The following is a 21,057-nucleotide window of genomic DNA, read 5'->3' as shown; positions in this document are numbered from 1 at the left end:
TCTGTCTCTCTGTCTCTCTCTCTCTCTGTCTCTGTCTCTCTTTCTGTCTCTCTCTCTCTCTCCCTCTTTCTCTCTCTTGCTCTCTGTAAATATATATATATATGTATATATATGTATACACACACACATATATAGTATGATATATAAAATGATTTTCAAACTGTGGGCCAGTGAGTTTGATTTAAAATTTCTAGCAAAATATTCAATTTTTTAACATTTAATTTTTTATTCTTAATTTAGTAAACAACAAAGGAAATAATATTTCTGCACAAAGATGTACAAAAAGATATTTGAATGGAACTGTTAATCTTTAAGGTATATCTTGGATATAGTGCAGGTTCAGTTCCAGAGCACCACAATAATGCAAATATTATAATAAAGCAAGTCACATGAATTTTTTGTTTTTGAGTGCACATAAAAGTTAAGTTTACATTATACTGTAGTTTATTAAGTATGCAATAGTATTAACCTTCGTTAAAAAATGCTTTATTGCTAATAAATGCTAACTATCATTGAAACCTTCAGCAAGTCTTAATCTTTTGCTGGTAGAAGGCCTGTCTCAATGTTGATGGCTACTGACTGGTCAGGATAGTGATTGCTGAAGGTTGGAGTGATTGTGGCAATTTCTTAAAATTAAGCAACAATGAAGTTTACCTCATTAATTAACTCTTCCCTTCACTTGAATACTTAGAGGCCATTGTAGGGTTATTAATTGATCGATATTGTTGTGTCTTATGGAATAGAGAGACCCAAGGGGAGGGAGGGAAAGGGGAACAGCCTATTGGTGGATAGTCAGAACATATTCAATATTTAATATAGAGATAAAGTTCATGGCCAAACATCAAAGATCACTGATCACAGATCATTCTTACAGGTATAATAATAATAATGAAAAAGTTTGAAATATTTTGAAAAATTAAACAAGTGATATAGAAGCACAATGTGAGCACATGCTTTTGGAAAACTTGTTGCTGTTAGACTTGTTCAATGCAGGATTGCTACAAACTTTCAAAACAAAACCAAAAAAACTTCCACACTATCTGCAAAGTGCAATAAAGCGCAATAAAAAGCGGTATGTCTGAATTGAATACAACTTGCTTTAAAAAAAGTATATAAAATAAATTCAGCGTGTTAACTTTCAAGCTTTTCCTCTGAGCTTCTTTTTATGCTTTTTAAAAAGGTGCTTCAATGACCCTTTTATTTCTTCCCCCCCTCCCAACACTTCTACTGGCTCCCCCTTCTCTCAATTCTTTCCTTTCCCTCTGAAGAAAAAATTCAATGTGAGGGTTTGTGTTGTTTTCTCATGCTCATTTGCTGTGTCCTAAAATGTATTTTATTTTATATCTTAAGTAAATCGCCTCTTTTTCAGGAGGTTAGCATCAAATTTCATCATTTGTCCTATGGAGTTGTGATTGGTTATTGCTCTGAACAGAATTCATAAATGTTTTTCAAGTTATTTTTTAAAAATTTATTTTATTGAAAAAGAAAAGTATAAAAAGAATACAAAACAAAATAAAACAAAAGAGAACATTGTCATGTACCCAGCAGAACATCAATGAGGATTCAAAATATATAACAACAAATTACCAGTTCAAGAAAGTATATATTAGTAGAAGAAATTATATTCATGAGTGTGCATCTTTTCTTTACTTCCTTGTAAATTGTTCTTTTGTTCTCTGCAGTGTACCTTTTTATATTTTGTTTTTCCCCCCTTTCTCTGCCCACGAAACAGTTTATATAAGAAAGGAAATATTTATGTATACACATGTACATATACATACAGACACCTACTTTGTCCTTCTCACAAATCTTTCCTATTCCTGCTGACTCTCTGCTTTAATTCTGCTTCTTAACTAGTCTTGCTATTACTTAATCTCCCCCCAACTCATGGATCCCTCCCTAGTCTTCTTCCTGCAATCTTTGCTTCTTCATCTGCCCCTCCTTTCCCCCTTATTTCTTCATAGCTTTGGGGGAATCCCATACCCTTCATGGTATAGATGTAGTCTTGCCTATTTAACCCATTCTCCTTGTGACTAGATTTTCAGAACTATAAACACTCCTCCCCCCTTCATGCCTCTGTGTCTATTCTTAGTCTGCATCTCATTCATATAATTACTATTTTTACCTTAACTCTGCCCCAATCTTTCTTTTGAGCTACCCTACTATTGATGTCAGTCTTGAACATATAGTATACATTTCCCAAGTCAAAAAACATAAACAATCTGTCCATGTTATTTCTTGAAATTTAATCTTCAATATTGGTTCTTATATATTAAATTTTCTATTAAGTTCTGGTTTAGTAGATAGAAAGTCCTGAAAATCTGCAAGTTCATTGAATGTCCATTTTTTTTTCATTCAACATTATAGATAATTTTGCTGGATATGATATTTTTGGCTAATTCTTTCAATTGTCAATAGATATGATTCTAAGACCTGTTTTTTGTTTTGTTTTTTTTTTAAATTGTGCAATTCTAATTGTAGGTCCAGCATATTTGAATTGGTTTTTTTTTCTTGTTTCTTGCAAAGTTTTCTCTTTGATTTGGGGGTTTTGAAATTTGGCAATAATATTCCTATGTGTTTTCCACAAAGAATCTTGTTGTGGTGGTGACTGGTAATTTTTTTCTGTTTCTACTTTACCTTCATATTTTATCACTTTAAGACAATTTTCTTGGATTATTTTTCACATTATTGTGTCAAGATTCTTTTTCTTTTTTGTCACAACTTTCAGACAGTAAAATTCTTATGTTTTCTCTTCTTGATCTGTTCTCCAGATCTGTCAATTTCTTATAAGGTGTTTTACATTTTATTCTATTTTTTCATTCTTTATACTGTATTGCTATTTCTTAGTTTCTCTTAGTGCCACTGCGTTCCACGTGCCCGATTCTACTTTTCAAAGAATTATTTTCATCTTTGAGACTTTGTATCTCCTTTTCTAGTTGGTTAACTTTTTTTTTAATCTTGTTTTTCTTGGATGGTTTTTATTTTTATTTTTTGTTTTTTCCTCAATGTTTCTCATTTGATTTTTATATTCTTTTTTGAGGTCTTCTATAAATTCTCTCTGGGCAGGGAGCCCTTTTACTTTACCCTTTGAGGTAGAAGCTTTTTTTTTTTAATGAGTATCCTTCTCTGAAGATGAGCCCCAGACTTTCCTGTTCCCATAGTATGTTTATTTGATGGGATTCTTTCTTCTTTGCCCATTCATATTTTTTTTTTAAAGAGGTATTCGTGTAAGTATCTCTAATCATGGGGGATAGTGCCTCAACCTTCCCTTCAGCTCTCCTTCTGACTTGGAACCCCAAACCAAGAGCTCTCCACTCCTGCAGGCACCCACAAGTGTCCCTGCCCTGTTGCCTCTGCACAGTGTTACCAGTGCTACCTCCTTCTCTCCCAGGACCATGACTTGGCAGCACAGCTGGTCAATCAAGGTTCCCTCAGTTTTCCTGGACTCAGACCCTGGATTCCTCATGCTGTCAGGGGGGTAAAAGTTCCTGTAGTTCCTGCTGAGGCTCCAGCTAAACTCAGCTTGTTCCATGGAGTTCCATGTAGTGTTTCTGCAGAACTAGCTCAGAGGTGTTTGCATTTAACATGGGTCAGTCTCTGGCCTGAGGATCTTTCTTCAGATCTTCTTGGGTTGTACCAGGAGGACTCTTATTCTGCCCCAAGTCTTCTTGATTTTTCACCAGTCTGTGTTTGCCCTGAAGTACAAATTTGTTCTATTTGTGGGGGAAATCTGGAGGGCTTGAAATGTACCAACCTATTGTACCATCTCCCCAGAATCTTCCTCTCCTCAAGTTTTTCTTTATAGTTAACTATTCTCAGATATTCTCCTGTTTATTAGTTTTTTAAAGAGGGATATTTTGTGGAAAGGAAAAGCAGTGATTACAGAGAGCCATCATGAGTTCATCAAGAAAATAGTCAAATCAGATAATCAAGCTTCCCTAGATTATCAAGATAAGGGGAATACCACAGACACCATATGCTTATTATTATTTTTTTTTACCAAAATCTTTTACTTTGTTCTTATGGACAAAAGGTAAAGAGATGAGCTGAATGATAATAGGATTAAGTGAACTAAAAATTGGCTTCTTTCCATTTTGTTCCCCAAAGATATCATGAAGGATTTTACCAAATGTTTTTGCTAAAATTGACATAAGATATCTTTATGTATTTTCCAATCTTGCAAAGGACTCAAATGCTGGTGATTAATGCCAGCCTTACAGGAGTCTCTCAGAGTTATATAAAGATTTGCCCCTTCACCCTGATGGATATTTTTAAAAGATTATTTGAATGAAAATATAGAGAAGGCATTTTTATAAAATTTGTAAGTGGGGAAAAAGTTTAGAAGTAAAGTTATAATGTTGAGTTACATAGGACTACAAAACAAGGCTTTAGTAGGACAAAACAATGCGTCAAGTCTAACAAGATGGAATTTAATAGCGATAAATACAGTTGAGTTTAAAAAAACACTTTTATGAATACAAGACTATGGAAGTACAGCTAGACAGTATTTTAGAAGGGAAACATAGGTTTTCTTGATGGAATGCAAGATACAGTGATTTAAAAGAATGACATGATAATTTTAAAAAGCTTCCTAAGGTAATCCAATGTCCCTCTGGGGAAGAGGGACAAAATGTTTTGAAGGGGTCAAGGGAACTTATAAATAAGGAAGGACAGTAGAAAAGAGGGGTTGTTTTGGATGCAACTTAAGATTTGTGGTGTTTATTTGGAGAATACATATCTAGTGACAAAGGTGATTGAGATGCTTATAAATAAATAATTTCTGTTTCCTGGTCTGTGGACTTCACTTAAGAATTGGATTAGTAGATTCCATCTAGGAGAAAAACCAGATAGAGCAAAGAGTCTTCCATTAGTTGCTTAAGAGGTTATGAAGTTGGTAGAGAAAGCTTTAGCCCAAAAGTAATAATAATAATAATAACAATAATAAAGCATATCCTATATTGACATAGTGCTTTTCTTCCATGGGACTCAAAATATCTTCCTATATGATTATATCCTTGTAAAATGAGCTACTTTCCCTTTCTATTCTTTGAACTTCAATAGTTAATACCCATCAAACTTGGTCCTATTGGTCTATAATCAATAAAGCCTAATGAAAATTAATTAACCATACATTGGGCTTATTAAGCATTCATTAAGCAAAGCAGGATGCAATATACTAGGGATATAAAGTTAAACTAAAATCAGTCCTTACCCTCAAGAAGCTTATATTTTCCTGAGAGATATAATAGGTCAGTGAATAAATACAGACATAATATTTTGGGGATTTGGGAGGGAGGAGTGAGGTTGACGTGGTGTATCAGTTGAATGCTGATGGAAGCTAAAGGGTAATTTTATCAGCATTGACCCTTGCCAAACCTTCTGTTCCAACTTTTCCCCTCCTTCTCCTCACCCACCTCCTCCCCTATATGATAGGTAGTCCAATACATATTAAATATGTTAAATATAATATATGCATACATATTTATACAGTTATCTTGCTGTACAAGAAAGATTGGATCTAGAAAGAAGGTTAAAAAAAACCTGAGAAAGAAAACAAAAATGCAAGCAAACAATAACAGAAAGAGTGGAAATGCTATGTTGTGGTCCACACTCATTTCCCTTAGTTCTTTCTCTGAATGTATATGATTCTCTTCATTATTGAACAATTGGAACTGGTTTGGTTCATCTCATTATTGAAGACAACCACGTCCATCAGAATTGATCATCATTTAGTATCATTGTTGAAGTGTATAATGATCTCCTGGTCCTGCTTGTTTCACTCGGCATCAGTTGATGTAAGTCTCTCCAAACCTCTCTCCTGTTGGTCATTTCTTACAGAACAATAATATTCCATAACATTCATATACTATAATTTACTCAGCCATTCTCCATCTGATGGACAGCCACTCAGTTTTCAGCTTCTAGCCACTATGAAAACTGCCACAAACATTTTGGCACATACAGGTCCCTTTCCACTCTTTAGTATTTCTGTGGGATATAAGCCCAGTAGTACCACTGCTGGATCAAAGGGTATGCACAGTTTGATAACTTTTGGGGCATAATTCCAGATTGCTCTCCAGAATGGTTGGATTCTTTCACAACTCCACCAACAATGCATCAATGTCCCAGTTTTCCCACAGCCCCTCCAACATTCATCGTTATTTGTTCCTGTCATTTTAGCCAATCTGAGAGGTGTATCGTGGTATCTCAGAGTTGTCTTAATTTGCATTTCTCTGATCAGTAGTGATTTGGAACACTCTTTCATATGAGTGGAAATAGGAAGCTAAAGGTTCTAATGGGTAGAAGTAAGAAAATAGAGGATTCCAGACTTGGGAAAAGGAGCAGTTTGTACCAAGGCTTAGAGGTAAGGGATAGACTATTGATTTCAGAGAACAGCAAGGAGGTTAATTTGGCTAGAACACAGCATATAGGGATGTATAATATTCATTAAATCTGGAAAGGCAAAGAAGAAAATGAAATGATGCACCATTATTGGATTTTTCATGGCATTTTATCTTTTTTTAAAAAATAATATCTTATGGTATAGTGCACTGAGCTAGTGGGGGATAAGGGAAGAGGATCAGGAATTCTGGATTCTAATCCTGCCATATTATTAATTAGCTGGGAAACCTTAGGCAATGATCCTTCAGGTAAGCAGGACAAGGTGTTCACATATTTTACATATTTTGCAACTGATTCAAAAGGACTTATTTTTTTTTTTTTGGTCTGAGATTACATCTAGTATGTGTCAGGGCTATAGAGTAAGTCCGTGTTTGATGACTGTAAGACTCCACACCTCTAGGATATGGGTTTTTACCACATGTGCCATCTTTGCCTCAACATCCCCATTTGTCATCCAGGGATAATAATTCCTGATGAACTATGTAGCATAGTAGATAGAATATTGGACTTGTCGTCAGGAAGACCCATTTAATCTTAATTTTATCTATAAAATGGAGATACCTCCATTTTACTCCAGGGATATTATTGTGGGGGTCAAATGAAATAATACCTATAAAATGATTTACAATCTTTAAAGCACTATAAAAACACACTAATTGCTATTATCTCCTTATAAGATTATATTGAGGGTCCAATTTAGTCAATAAGTCAAGTCAATGAGCTTTTATTAATCTTTTATCTTACAATGTGTCAGATGCTGTGCTAAGTACTGCCCAAAGAAAGGCAAAAATTGTCTGAGTTCTCTGGGAGTCAAGGATTTGAACCCTGGCCATCTCACTTATAACTGCTGTGAAATTGGGCAAGACACAGACTTTCCCTGGACCTCAGTTTCCTCCTCTGGGTGGCTGGTCCCCTTTCTAAGTGTACGGACCCTTTTCCCTCCCTGCCCCTGTCCTGGTGATGATCACTTTCTGGCACTATTGCCACCATAGGGGGTGGTGCCCTAGCCTGGTGTGTGCGGACCGAGGACAAGGGGCTGTGGGTCCTGCTCGGACTGACTGGGGCCAAGGGGCATGGGTCCCACTTGGGCACCATGCCAAAACGATTCATCTTTGCCCTTTGGAGTCAGAGAAGGTGCACAATGCCAGGTAGACACTGCCTGCTGCTGACTGTTCAACCCCAACTCCCAGAGAAAGACATGGCTTTGGCAGCCAGAATGATTTATAAATGCCGACTTGAAATTCTGCATGAGGGAGAACACAAAGGGAACTTGAAAGGGTCTTATTAGAGACCTGTCTAAAAGGCAGAAAAAAATGGGCCGGGAGAAGTGGGGAAGAGGCTCTGCCGGGTGAGGGTGCAGCTGGTGACAGGTGGTGTGTGCAGCCAGACAATGGGCCTCCTGCTGAGACCCGCTGGGTCCTTGACACAGCCCGTGGGATGAGACACCTTTTGTGTGCTTCTGATTGCATCCTGGCATACAAAAGGCAAAGACTGGCACTGTGGGCACCCTTTGGGATGGCTGGAGAAGGAAGCGTCTTCTTTGGGTTCTTTAGGTGAAAAGTTGAAAGAGAAATCAGATAACCTGGATGATATTGGGGGAATTGTCGATGTAGAACAGATCTGAGAGTTCTAATCAGGATGGCAAACTCACAGGCTTGCCCGAGCCCCCTTCCCCAATCCCCAGTGTTATTTATTTCCTTGGGGTGTGTTTGGGGGGGTGAGGACAAGATTATTTTCATTTTTGTCCTACTGAATCAGGTGTGTTGATTTTCCAAAACATAGTAATGCTATTGCAAGAGTCAATATTGGGGGACCAGAGTTTTGAGGATTAGGGAGCAGAGCCATAACCAAGAATCCTAGATATGGGACAATTGAGTGTGAGTGGCAGTAGGACAGAAAGTTTCTTTCATCCAGGGGGACAAATCTGAGCCCCAGAACTAGAGTTCCCCAGTGAAGGTTGGTTGGTTGGGACAATGGTGATTGTTGCAAAGCAAGACCATGCCCTCCTTGGAAGCTGGCATTCTGAGACAAGGTCTCATTTGGCCTTTGCCATTTCTAGCCCTGCCGGGATCTATTCCAATGGAAGTCTCTACAGACAAGGAAGGTCAGAGTAGTTTCTTCAACAGGGGAGGAAATGACCAAATAAACTGACCAAGTGCACTTGTTTTTCCCCTTCTGCAATCAACATTGCATTTATGAGGCTAAATTAGTAATCATTGAGAGACAGCAAGGTAATCCTGGAGGCAGGAAGAACCGAGTTCTAATGTGACTATAGACACTTGCCAGCTATATGATCTGGGACTAGAAACTTCATGTCTGTTTGCCTTAATTTCTTCAACTGTAAAATGGGGATAATGACAGCACTTACCTCCCAGGTATTATGAATTAATATTTGCAAAATCTTACCACAGAACATGACACATAGTAGGTTCTATATAAAGGTTAGCTATTATTATTACAGAATTATTACAGTTATTATTATTATTACAGTATTAAAGAATCCAAATGTTGGAGAAAGGATTTAGTCCAACCTATATTTGATCAAGGATCCATTCTCCGCTTTGTCTAACCAACAATCATCCACCCTTTATTTATAAACCTTCTAAAGCAGCCCATTCCACTTTTAGATATCTCTGATTATTAGATATTTTTCTTTGAATACCCCCTATCCTCCAACCCCAAACTATACTGCTAACTCATCTCCATAGGACTTTGTCTCCCATGCCCTTACTACTCTCCTGCTCCTTTAGCTGCTTTTTATTTTGTTATCTCCCCCCCATTAAAATGTGAGCTACTTGGGAGCAAAGACTGTCTCTGTATTTGAATTCTCAAAGCTTAGCACGGCACCTGGTCCACTGTAAGTGCTTAATAAATGCTTGTTGACCTAACTTGATTTATATCAAATTTAAATTAATCTTTCCCTCCTTTCTTACTTCTCTTCTCTGAGATGGAATAATCTTAAATCTAGCCTCTTTAATCTACTTTTTCTACATCTTGTATGTACTTACTTGTTTACAAGTTGACCTCTCTCCCCATTAGAATGTGAGTGTCTTGAATACAGAGAGCCATGTTTTTGTCCTTTTTTTTAATCCCTAGTGCTCATCACATAGTAAATCTGTAATAAATGCTAGTTGAATGACACTTGAATATCACTTTTGTGTTTATGCCTCTTTTAACCATCCCTAAGTTCTTCAGCTACTGCTTTTCAGCTTTGTCACCATCTAGTTTATCTTTGAACTAACCTAATCATATCAAAATCATAAGTCAGGATAGGGCTGAGCATTTGCTAGGAGAGGTTTGATTCACTTTTTGGGAGTCTTTCCTTATGTGTGTTATCTTGGCTAAATATGCAGATTCCTATTTTGGGTCAGTTAACTAGCATTTATTAAGTGCCTGCTGTAGTCTAGGCAATGTACTAAATGCTGGGGATGCAATCCCCCCATCCAAAACCAACACAGGAAAGAACAGCTACAGTATCTGCTCTCAAAGATTCATAGTCTATGGATGGGAAGATTATAATTATAATCCAGGGTTTATGATCTAGAGATCAAGGCAAGAACAACAATTATAGATTTAGGGAAGGTTTCTGCTAGAAACAGGAAATTCTTGGCGACATCACTTTATCTACTCTATAGTTTGAAAATTCTGCCTATTAAATACATCCTTGTTCTGAGACAGACCTGTCTTAGGTACACTAACATGTAAATTTCATGCACCTTTTGGGGAGGAGGGTAGGGAACTGAAACAAAATGCCATTAGTTACTGATAAAACTGGCCAGAATAAATTTTCTATATTAGCTCAGATGTAGATGAACAGGATTGGGATCAAAGTATGTTTGATCGGGTAGAAGGGGAAAATAATATCACCTTTTCCTCATAATAGGCAGTGCAAAGTATTATTTCTATTTGATACTCGAGGAACCTGATTTTCAGAGATTAGAAGCCCCAGTCCTCTCAAAGAGTTTATAATCTATTTACATTCTTTTATATCCACAAGGCTTAGCAGAGGCATGTTGGAAATATTGGAGATTCAGTTTCAGAACATCACAATAAAATAAGTCACATGAATTTGTTGGTTTCCCAGTGCATATAAAAATTCTTGACATAATACTGTTGTACACTCAACAGAATATAATATGTCTAAAAAGACAATAGACAATATAGAGACCTTAATTAAAAATACCATATTACTAAAAATTTACTAATCGCCATCTGAGCCTTTAATGAGTCCTAAATCTTTTTAGTGGTGATGTTGGCGGCTTCACATTGCTGAAGGTTGGAGTGGCTATGATTCTTCTTTTCACATGAACTCTTAAGATCATTGTAGGATATCAATTGACCCGATTCCAATATTGTTGTGTTTCATGAAGGGAGAGAGATGAGAGAACCACCGGTTGGTGCACCAGTCAGAACATATACAACAATCACTAAGTTCACTGTTCATATGAGTGTGGTTTATAGAACATTCAAATAATTGCAGTAGTAATGATAAAGATCACTTATCACAGATCACCATAACACAGATCATCATAATAATAATGAAAAAGTTTGAAATATTGTGAGAATAACCAAAATGGAGTACATGTTGTTGGGGGAAATGGTGCTGATAGACTTGCCCACCTTTAATTTGTAAAACAAAAACCAAAAAAAAAACCTCAAAAAACCAAAAAACAAATATGAAACTCTCCCCAACCCCAAATATAATATTTGTGAAGTGCAAAAAATGAGATATACCTTTAGGAATTTAATAAATGTTGATTACTTTTGTGACTAAAACCAAGTCATTTTAATTAGTCAATATCTGAGAGAATTTATGATTCTCTTGATTTTTAAAAATCAAAATTCTAAGAAGGTCTGATGCTGGATAAGGATGATGAATATAAGAGAAGGAAGCAAGGAAGGAAACATTCCATCAAGCTAGCCTGCTTACTGTCCCTCAAACACAACATCCTATTTCTTAATTTCTCACCTTTACATAGACCATCCCTATAACTGCAATTCACTCCTTCTCCTTGACTTTTTGGAATTCCTCATTTCAAAGTTTAGCATAAATAAGCACTTGCTCCCCTCAATTACCTTGTACTTTGTATATCTGTTGTATTTACTTATTGTAACGTGCTCTCCTGGCAGTTACAATTACTAGTCTGTCCTAGACCCACCAGAGCACCTTTGACCACTGTCCTTTGCAGTGTGAGCTCTACCTGGCTTGCCTCCTCTGAGGCCTTCTAAGGTCTCTGGCCACAATCTCTTGAATCTATAGCTTAGTAACCGGTAGCGCACTCAAGAACAACCACATGTAATCTTAAAAGCCTTTATTATACCTACTCACATAATGCCCTAGCTGATGCCCTGACTTGTTGGTTCCCGAGTGAACACCTGGTCAGAAGACCCATGTGTTCACTACCAAAATCCTTACCTCTTTCGGCTACCCATCTTGGCTTGGCCCCGGCTAGGAGCCAGGGTGAACAGCAGGAGATTAAAGAGGGCGGTTGCTGCCTGCAGTGGGCTTATATAGGGCCTGTGAGGTCATACACACAGCCAATCAGCGAGAGAGTCACCCATTACGAAGCTATCTCAATATGGCCAGGATCCCGCCCAAGGGCAGTCCCAACATCCACAGAAATCATTTCTGGGCCTCAATCCCGATGCACTGTGTCCGCCCATTTAAAGGGCCCTTACAACTTATGAGTATAATTTTTATCTCTTCTGATAGAAAAAATTCTCCTTGATGCCAGGACTTAGCTTTTGTCATTGTAACTTGAGCATTTGCATGTATTAGGTGCTTACTAAATGCTTGTTTATGGATTGATTGATTTTTCAGAGCTTATTTAATTTGTCCAAGGTCATAGTTAACAATGTGGTTAAGCTGATCTCCTATCTCCTAATATAAAATGCATTCTAATTTAAACTTTTTAAGTATCAAGATTTTCAGAAAATTATTAATGGAATCATATGATAGTAAATCTTTGAGATAATCTTCTTTATCTTACAGAAAATGAAACTGAAGCTCAGAAAAGAGATCACAATGAATTATTAATGGTGCCATCACTGGATTCCAATCTCCTCCTAGTTTAGTGATCTACCAATCAATTCATCAGCAAACCTTGTTAAATGCCTCTCTACCTATTCATACATTTCAACAGTGGGAGTTTTTCTTCCTTGAAAATCTTGAGGTTCTGGATAGGAAGAGAAAACAAGAGACGAAGCTTGGTTGTGGTTCAGAGGATGAAAGTAGAATTTCCATTCATTTTGTCTTTACATTTGGAGGTAGAATATTGGCCAAATGGAATCTTGAACTTGGCCTTGCCTTGTTCCATTTGAGAGGCAGGGAAGGAGCACAGAACCTGAAGGGATGACCTTGCAATCACTAAACCTGAAATCAAAACCAAGATTAGCCACTTGCTGTCTATGAGCATTGGACAAATCATTAAATCTCTGAAGTAACTAGGTACCTTAAGAAACAGATCACAGGGCCTAGACTCAGAAAACCCTGAAGGCAAATCCAGACTTATATACTTAGTAGCTGTGTGACCTTAGGCAAGTCATTCAACTTCTGCCTGCCTCAGTATCCTCAGCTATAAAATGGAGATAAGAGTTTCTAGTTTGGAGGGTTTCTTTGATAAAATGAGAACATTTGTTTAAAAAAAAAAAACAATTAGCACAGTGCCTGGCACATATTAGGTATTTAATACATGTTACTTCTTATCTTCATTTCCCCAACTTAATTTCCTCATCTATAAAATAGTGGTAGACTTGGAATAAATGATCTCTAAGCTCTTTTCTGGCTCTGATTCTACCGTCCTCCAATCTGTGTTTTCAAAGAAGGGACTTCATAAATATTTCTTAAACAAGTTAATGAAACTGTGACCCTCTGACTCTCAAGGGAGTTGAATTAATAACTTCTAGTCATTCATTTAAAATGGGATTACCAAAGGGTCACATTCTTTCTAAACTTGCTCTGGCCAAGGTGCTGATGTGGGAGGAGGTATGCTGGCTCTCCATATCAATTGTCCCTTAAAGAGCTTCAAATCTGAATGGTAATTCTTCAGTCTGTGTACTAAATATATGGGATTCTGAATTGAATCTAGAATGGACAGAATTGTAAATTAACTTACCACACAGAACTCAAGGCTTTATATTTAAGGCATTTTCTAGATGGACAATAGGAGGAGATTTAATTGCTGGTGTGTGATACAGAAGTCAGAGCTACTCTAATAGCACATTTTCATCAACCTGACCAATGTGGATGATTGCAAAGATCTGGAAGTTGTCAATGTGGACTCAAAGAATATCACACAGCCATGGGCGCAATGACTGAAGTGCTTTGTAGTACATGGAGTCTCAGTAGAGAGACTGAAAGAGAAACCGGGGAAAAGGACAGTTAAGAAAGCGTGGAAGAAAGATTGATAGTAAATGGGAACTATAACTATTAAAGTGTGGAGCATTCTCTTAAGTGCTTGACCTCAACCCAAACTCTTCATTATGACACTCCCCTGCTCAAATATTTTCAGTAACTTTCTAGTGCTTACATTATAAATACAATTCACTCCATCAGTCCTGAATAAGGATCTACTATATACTAAGCACCCTACTGTCTGCCCTTGGGACTTCATGCGCTAATAGATCAGCTTTTGTCTTATTTTGTCTGGTTTTGCACTCTTTTTAAGCTATGCTGTGGCAGTTCTTATATCCCAACCCTTTGCTGACTCTCCTTTACATATTGTCTCTTCTCCCCCTTAGAATGTATGCTCCTTGAAAGCAGTGACTGCCTCATTTGTATCTCAATCCTACAGTCCCTGGAATATTGTGAGTACCTAATAAATTATCTGTCTGTCTATCTCTTGCAGGTCTGTGCTAGGCAATGGGGAATATAAAGACAAAAAAGAAATTAGGAACTTATGTTCTGAGCCTACAGCCTGAACTGAACCTTAAAGTCTTTGTTCTGCAGTTTTGCTCCAGCTTTCTTCCCTAACTGTCCAGGGGACTATACTAGAAGCTCTTTCCTAATCTTTCAAGTCCATTGTGATCTCTTCTTAATAGGATGTTTTGTTTTGCATCCCTCAACTGCTACTAATTTACTGCCTTAGATTTTAATTTATCTTTTCTAGTGTTTTCATTGAACTTAATACACTTAGCCCCCAGCTATCTATCTGTAAGGCTTTGTACTAGCTGATGAGTGGATTCAAAGGCGATTATGACTTGGTCTCTGCCCTCCAGGAGTTTCAAATCTAGTTGGAGGAGATAGGGTAAATAAGCAGATAAGTATGACACAAATTAGAAGAGCCTGGCACAAAGAAAATTGGAGAAGAGAAATCCTAAGAGGGAGAGTGTAGCTCTTTTTTGGAGCTAAGCAGCTGCTGTGGCTTATATTCCGCACCCAATGTAATGTTAGGCACATACTAGGTACCTAGTAAATTTTAATTGTGTGAAAGAATGAAACTAGCCTATTGGAAAAAATATCCCCCAAGATACCATACCTCTTATTTTATTATGGAAATCAATGGCATAATAAGATTTATTTCACAGACAGTTTTGCTTTAAAGCCCAGAATCACTTTTTTCTTATAATTTCTTTCTTTCTTATGACTTTTTTTTGTTTGTTTCTCTTCCTCACTCCCTCTCTTCCCTTCCTCTTCTCTCTCTCTCCCCCCTTTCTCTCTCTCCCTTTGTTCCTTCCTTTCTTTGGCAAGGAGAAAAGATGGGGCAGGGCCTGGATAGAAAATAATATAAATATTTGTTTTTGAATGGCCCTTTGCTTTCACTGGTTTAGCAAACTTTTGTTAATGAAACTACCAATATAGATGAACTACTGCTCTGCAGAAAGCTTTAGAAAGTTTTCTAGGGCACTAAGATTGTGACTTGGCCAATGTCATGCAAATGACCAATGTCAAGACAAAACAGGCTCTGAATCCATGTTATTGTAATGCAATAGCAACAACATTGCATATTAAGGTTTATAATACTTTAGGTACGTGGCAATTTCAATCTGGCTACAAAAACCAAAATTTTAGATGTTTAATACAGTAAATTTAATTTCTCTCCCACCAGCAGCCAGTTAAGCCATTCATAAGATCAACTTTTACAATATTATCTAATCTGTAGCTTTCACCTGCCCATTCCAAAAACATTCATTAAACAGATACTCAATGTCTGACAAAGCTCTGAGTTTCATTGTCCTCAAAGAAATTGCATCCTATTGCTGGGAACTTAAATGTAAAGCAGATAAATATTTTCCCCAAGGTGGAGAAGGGCATTAACAATTGGGGAATAGGAAGGAATCCGAATGAACTCCTAAGAAGTAGTTCTTGAGTCAATCTTTGAAGAAAGCCAGATCTAGTAATACAGCCTATGCAAAAGAATATAGCATCTGGTTGTTTGGGGTGTGTGTGTGTGTGTGTGTGTGTGTGTGTGTGTGTGTGTGTGTAGGGGGATGTATAATGCCCAGAAAAGGATGCTGGAGATAGATTTAAAAAAAGTTTTTAAAACAAATAAAGGAGTTTGGACTTCTCTTAGAAGCATATCAGAGAGAGTCTGGAACAGAGGAAACCAGAATAAAACTGATGGAAGTGACCTGTATTTTGGGTCAGAGATAGGAAGTAACTCTCTCCTTGTGAATATTTATACTGGGTACATAAGGGATTGAGGGAGGAGAGCCAAGCATCATATTACACATCCATTCTTATTATTTCTTATTTTCCCTTCACGTTCAGAGTGAGTGTAATTGGATGAGAGAACACTGAAGAGTTCTACAAATTGGAAGGGGTATCAAAGGCTCCCTAGTTCAACTCTCTCTTTTCAGATGAGGAAATTGAGGCCCAAAGAGTTAAAGGGTCTTGGCCAAGGTGATGGAGTCAGTATTCTTTGGGTCAACTTGCCTAACATGATCTTTGCCTTGGGAAAGACCCTCTACCCCTTCCCTGTTTTCCAGGTAAAAGACTGGCAGCACTTTCTCTCATATAATTCACTTTTTTTTTGTGAATGAAACCAGATAGTCTGAGCATCTAATTGAGAACAAATATGTATGTGTATGGGAGAAGAGGGGAGGGTGAGGTATATGAAATTGGGGGAGGAAGGGAGAGTGGTGGTAGAGGGAGGGGATGGGAAATCTCCTTGGTCCAGGGCTTATTAGCATCATCAATCATCTACGGTGTCATTTCCAAATTCCCTTTCCCTCACCTAATTTGCTAAACCTAATTCTTTATCACAGTACAAAAGCTGGGATGAGAGATGGGAGTGTTAATGAGTGTTGGCTTGCTGCTTATCCATGCCCTCCCTGTACTGAGCCAGCCATAGCCTGGCCCCTCTTTGAGGGAGATGACTTCTCTTTTCTCTTCCTCTGTCACTGAAAGCGAGCTCTGTCTCCAGCTAATGGCGTCTTCATCTCCACTTGGAATGCCTGGCCATTTGAGTGGGGACCAGGGCATCCCTTACCTATCCCCTGTCCACCAGTCATTCCTTGGAGCTCGCTTGAGTTCCCCCACTCCAGGAGCACGTTTGTGGCTGTGACCAAACATTTTCTGACTCTCCCCGGACTGAACTCCTCCGAACAGCTAGCTCTTCATTAATCTTGCCAACAATGCGTTTCTTTATGCAGTAGGAAAAATCGAAGCAAATGGGGTGGGAAGGGGGAAAAACACCAGCTCTCATCAACCACGCTTATGGTATTGACTTACATTTTATTGACTGTGTCAACAATCATACACTTGTATAAATCAGAGCCCATCCTCTAAAATTAGGAAAAATAAGCAACCATCGGGAAACAATCGCATCTGATTCACGGGCCACATAGCTCCCCGAGACACTGGCAGTCCACAGCCTGGCCACCTTCCCCACCCTACAGTCCAGCCCTCAACCCAGGGGCCAACAAAGACAGATACAAAACTGAGGCAATCAAACAAGAAATGAATAGAATTCGTAATGGCTCAGGCCCAGGACCCTAGCGGGAAGTGACCTTCAGAATCCAATGGGGGAGCCTTTTAGAGCAAGAGACAAAGCGGAATGGAATCATTGTGTGAGTGTTTAACACCGACACAAAGAAATAAGAAGTGGCAACATTAATACTCATATTATTCTATTTGAAGGAAAACAGAGGGGGTAGAACAGCCACCCAGTGAAAGCATTTACACCAAGACACATGGCGTTTGTTTTTAGAAAGGAAGGATGAAGGAAGAAACCATGGTGCTAGTGTTGTTGTTATTAAAAATGTTAATTAGAAAAGAATAAAAAATTTAAATCTGAATTTAAGGTAGGTAGATTTCCCTTGTTTCTCAAAATAGCAGCAGGACTAGAGTTCTTGAATTCATGAGCTTTGCTTACAGAACCCCCCAAGTGAAAACATTTTGAAGTGAACATGAAAATCAACAGTCTGTGGAAAATTTAAGGCTTCTGAGAATTTTGCTTATGAGAAAAAGTCTCAAAGACAAATTTTCCTCAACAAATTCAAGTTCCTTTTTGAAGGTTAAAGTCTGGGGCAGGGTACTGAAGATCTGTACGCTATTGATCACTAGGTATCATCCCCAAGGTCCATAAGGAAGGACCTAAATTTTTTTTTTCTTTAAACAAGTGGTTAATAGTATGGACTAAATTTGGCCCTATCCATCTGACCTAAGTCAATAGGCAGGTTAAACCTGACTGTACAAATGAAGTCAGGGAAGGAAGAAAACATCTTGGCTCAAGTTGACCTCTTCCTGTTTGTTTGTTTTTTTCAGGGGCAGCCATAAAAGCTTGATTTCTTTTAAGCATAAGAAAAAAATGCCTGGTTGCAGTCTAGTTCCTATATAACCAGTCAATTAGCAAGTAATTGCTGAGCACCCCTGTCATGTTCATCCAGCACCATTGTTAGGGCAATTTTGGTAACTGCTTTGTAACTCAGCATGTGACAGCAGGATTTTATAGTAAGCAGGCATGTTCCTAAGATTGTACGACATGTGACTAGGTTCAAATAATATGCCAAGAGAGTAATTCAATATCCAAATATATGTCATGAAAAAGTTTTGTTAAATAGAATTTTACTATGTTTTTGATGTTCAAATCCGCTTTTTGTCTCTTTGGTTCAAGGCTTTCATCTGCCACCAGTGACTTTGAGTACAGTGATAGCGCTTTAGTCCTTACTTTTTATATATGTCAAAAGCAAAATCTGTATGAAGAAATAATGGTAGCCAATATTTATGTAGTGGGTCTCAAAAAATCTTTTTAAAAGTCTGTCAAAGCTTAAATTTGCAGTTAGATTTTCTTGGGGGGGATTTTTGTATCTTGCTTTAAGGTTTGCAAAGTACTTAAAAAAACCCAACCTTAATCTTGGGATCATCTGAGTGATCCAGGGAAGTAGATGCTATAATCCCCATTTTCTCTGGTGAAATGATCTGTCCAGTGTCTCACAGCTGAGTGTCTATGACAGAATTCAAATCCAGGTCACTTTGACTTTTAAAAGTCCTGTATTTTTTCCTAACACTTTTGTTTTAGCAGAAGGAAGCCTGGATTTTAAAGCAAGAAGACCTGGAACAAAATTCTGATTTTGCTATGTAAGAACTCTTACATTTCCCCTTAAGCTTCAGTTTCCTTATTTGTAAAATGAGTTGAATTTTTTATTTTTTATTTTTTATTTTTAAAAAATTTATTTATAAAAATTTTTGACAGTATATATGCATGAGTAATTTTTTTATAACATTATCCCTTGTATTCATTTTTCCAAATTATCCCCCCCTCCTTCTACTCCCTCCCCCCGATGACAGGCAATCCCATACATTTTACATGTGTTACAATATAACTTAAATACAATATATGTGTGTAGATACCATTTTCTTGTTGCACATTAAGTATTAGATTCCGAAGGTATAAGTAACCTGGGTAAATAGACAATAGTGCTAACAATTTACATTCACTTCCCAATGTTCCTTCTCTGGGTGTAGCTGTTTCTGTCCATCATTGATCAACTGGAAGTGAGTTGGATCTTCTTTATGTTGAAGACATCCACTTCCATCAGAATACCTCTTCATACAGCATTGAAGTGTACAGCGATCTTCTGGTTCTATTCATTTCACTCAGCATCAGTTGATGTAAGTCTCTCCAAGCCTCTCTGTATTCCTCCTGCTGGTCATTTCTTACAGAGCAAAGTTGAATTTTTAAAAAAAAGTTAGCTTACATAGTTTCATAGATCTCTTCCAATTATGATTCGTAGGATATTCTGACAAAGATGATCGCTAATGTTTCTCTGAGCTGGTGGTCTGACCATGACATCATCCTATGATTTTATTTCTGTATCTTCCTTTCTTCAATCTTTCCTTTCTCTTTCTTTTTCCTTTTGACTGTTTCTTTTCTTTTATTTGCTCCCTGTCTCCCCTTATTTTCTCCTTTCCCTTCTTAGAGGAAGAGATAAAACTTTCCTTTTCTAAAATGGTACCTTGCATATCTTGACATATTTCTGTAGGTTGCCATCTGGATTGCCAAGACTTTCTGGTTCCATTCAATTACTCCCCAGCTAGAAGTGACCTAACAGTGATAGGTGGGAAAATGGATTCCTGACCTGGAATCTGTTCTTCCCACAAACTCGGGTATAGGACATAAGATGAGAGTGGAGGAACTAACTCTTTTTGACATGTTTCTGTTGGCCAAAAACCACTTGGAAATCTACATAATCTTTTGTTTCCATTTTCTGTGTCATCAACATCTAGAAAATTTTTTTGAAAGCCAAAGACAAACTAAGTATAAAAATCAAATCATATGATGAGATGATACCTGGGCAATTTCTTATTCTTAAAAGCTATAAAACCCCTTTGTTTAAGAAAATTCCCACATGGGGAGTTGTCTTTTAATGGTATTGTCAAATCTCATGCAATCTTGGCCCTGAGATAGGACTTCAAAATGAGCCCTGGCAGCAGATAGCTAAAACTTGCAGTATTATTTGAGGTAGATGGGACACAGTAATTCAAACATTTTAGACTCTCTTTTTAAATTTCATTTATTTATTTATTTTTCCTGAGGCTGGGGTTAAGTGACTTGCCCAGGGTCACACAGCTAGGAAGTATTAAGTGTCTTGAGATCAGATTTGAACTCGGGTCCTCCTGAATTCAAAGCTGGTGCTCTATCCACTGCGCCACCTAGCTGCCCCTGACTCTCTTTTTTTAACCTACGAATTTCTGAAATTCATGATAGGACTCTCTAGCATATAGTCCCCATTATTGATACAGTAAGTGGATTTTTATCCAGAATATAAAGATCTCTACCTGACCCCCTTTTATTTTTTCTCTCAATTTACTCTTTGATGAACCAATTGGATTATTTAACGATTACTTCTAGTGTAGGTGACTTTTGAATCTGCATCTCCAGTCCTGAACTCTCCTCACATGAGCCCCATTATTTCCAATTGTACATTCCACATGGATGGAACAGCCACCTGGTTGTTCTAAATGCAAGATTTCTCAAATTGAATTCGTTCTTTCATTTGCTCATTAATTTGCTCATTCGTTAATTCAATTATTTATTAATTCATTCATCCAACAAACTCTTACTCTATACAAGGAATGTACTAGCTGCCAAGATCCAAGGCAAAACCAAATAAATGTTTGCTCTTAAAGTGCTTACATTCTACTGAGGAAAATAAGATGAACACAGATAAGTAAATATAAAATAAGTCAGTTGTTTTGAAAATGAGAATTTG

The 21,057-nt window shown here is 37.5% G+C and overlaps 1 long non-coding RNA gene across 1 annotated transcript in view; it reads left to right on the top strand.

The window, feature by feature from the left end:
- The window catches only part of LOC141543256 (uncharacterized), a 122,377-nt gene that overhangs the window by 80,868 nt on the left and 20,452 nt on the right, over positions 1 to 21,057 (top strand). The window contains exon 2 of the long non-coding RNA XR_012482395.1: positions 14,143 to 14,208. This is a non-coding gene — a long non-coding RNA (uncharacterized LOC141543256). The remainder of the gene's footprint in view (positions 1 to 14,142; positions 14,209 to 21,057) is intronic.

This window comes from Sminthopsis crassicaudata, chromosome 5 (genome assembly GCF_048593235.1).
Source record: "Sminthopsis crassicaudata isolate SCR6 chromosome 5, ASM4859323v1, whole genome shotgun sequence".
NCBI lineage: Eukaryota > Metazoa > Chordata > Mammalia > Dasyuromorphia > Dasyuridae > Sminthopsis > Sminthopsis crassicaudata.
Note: the sequence above shows the minus strand (reverse complement) of the source record. Positions and strands in the feature narration are given on the sequence as shown.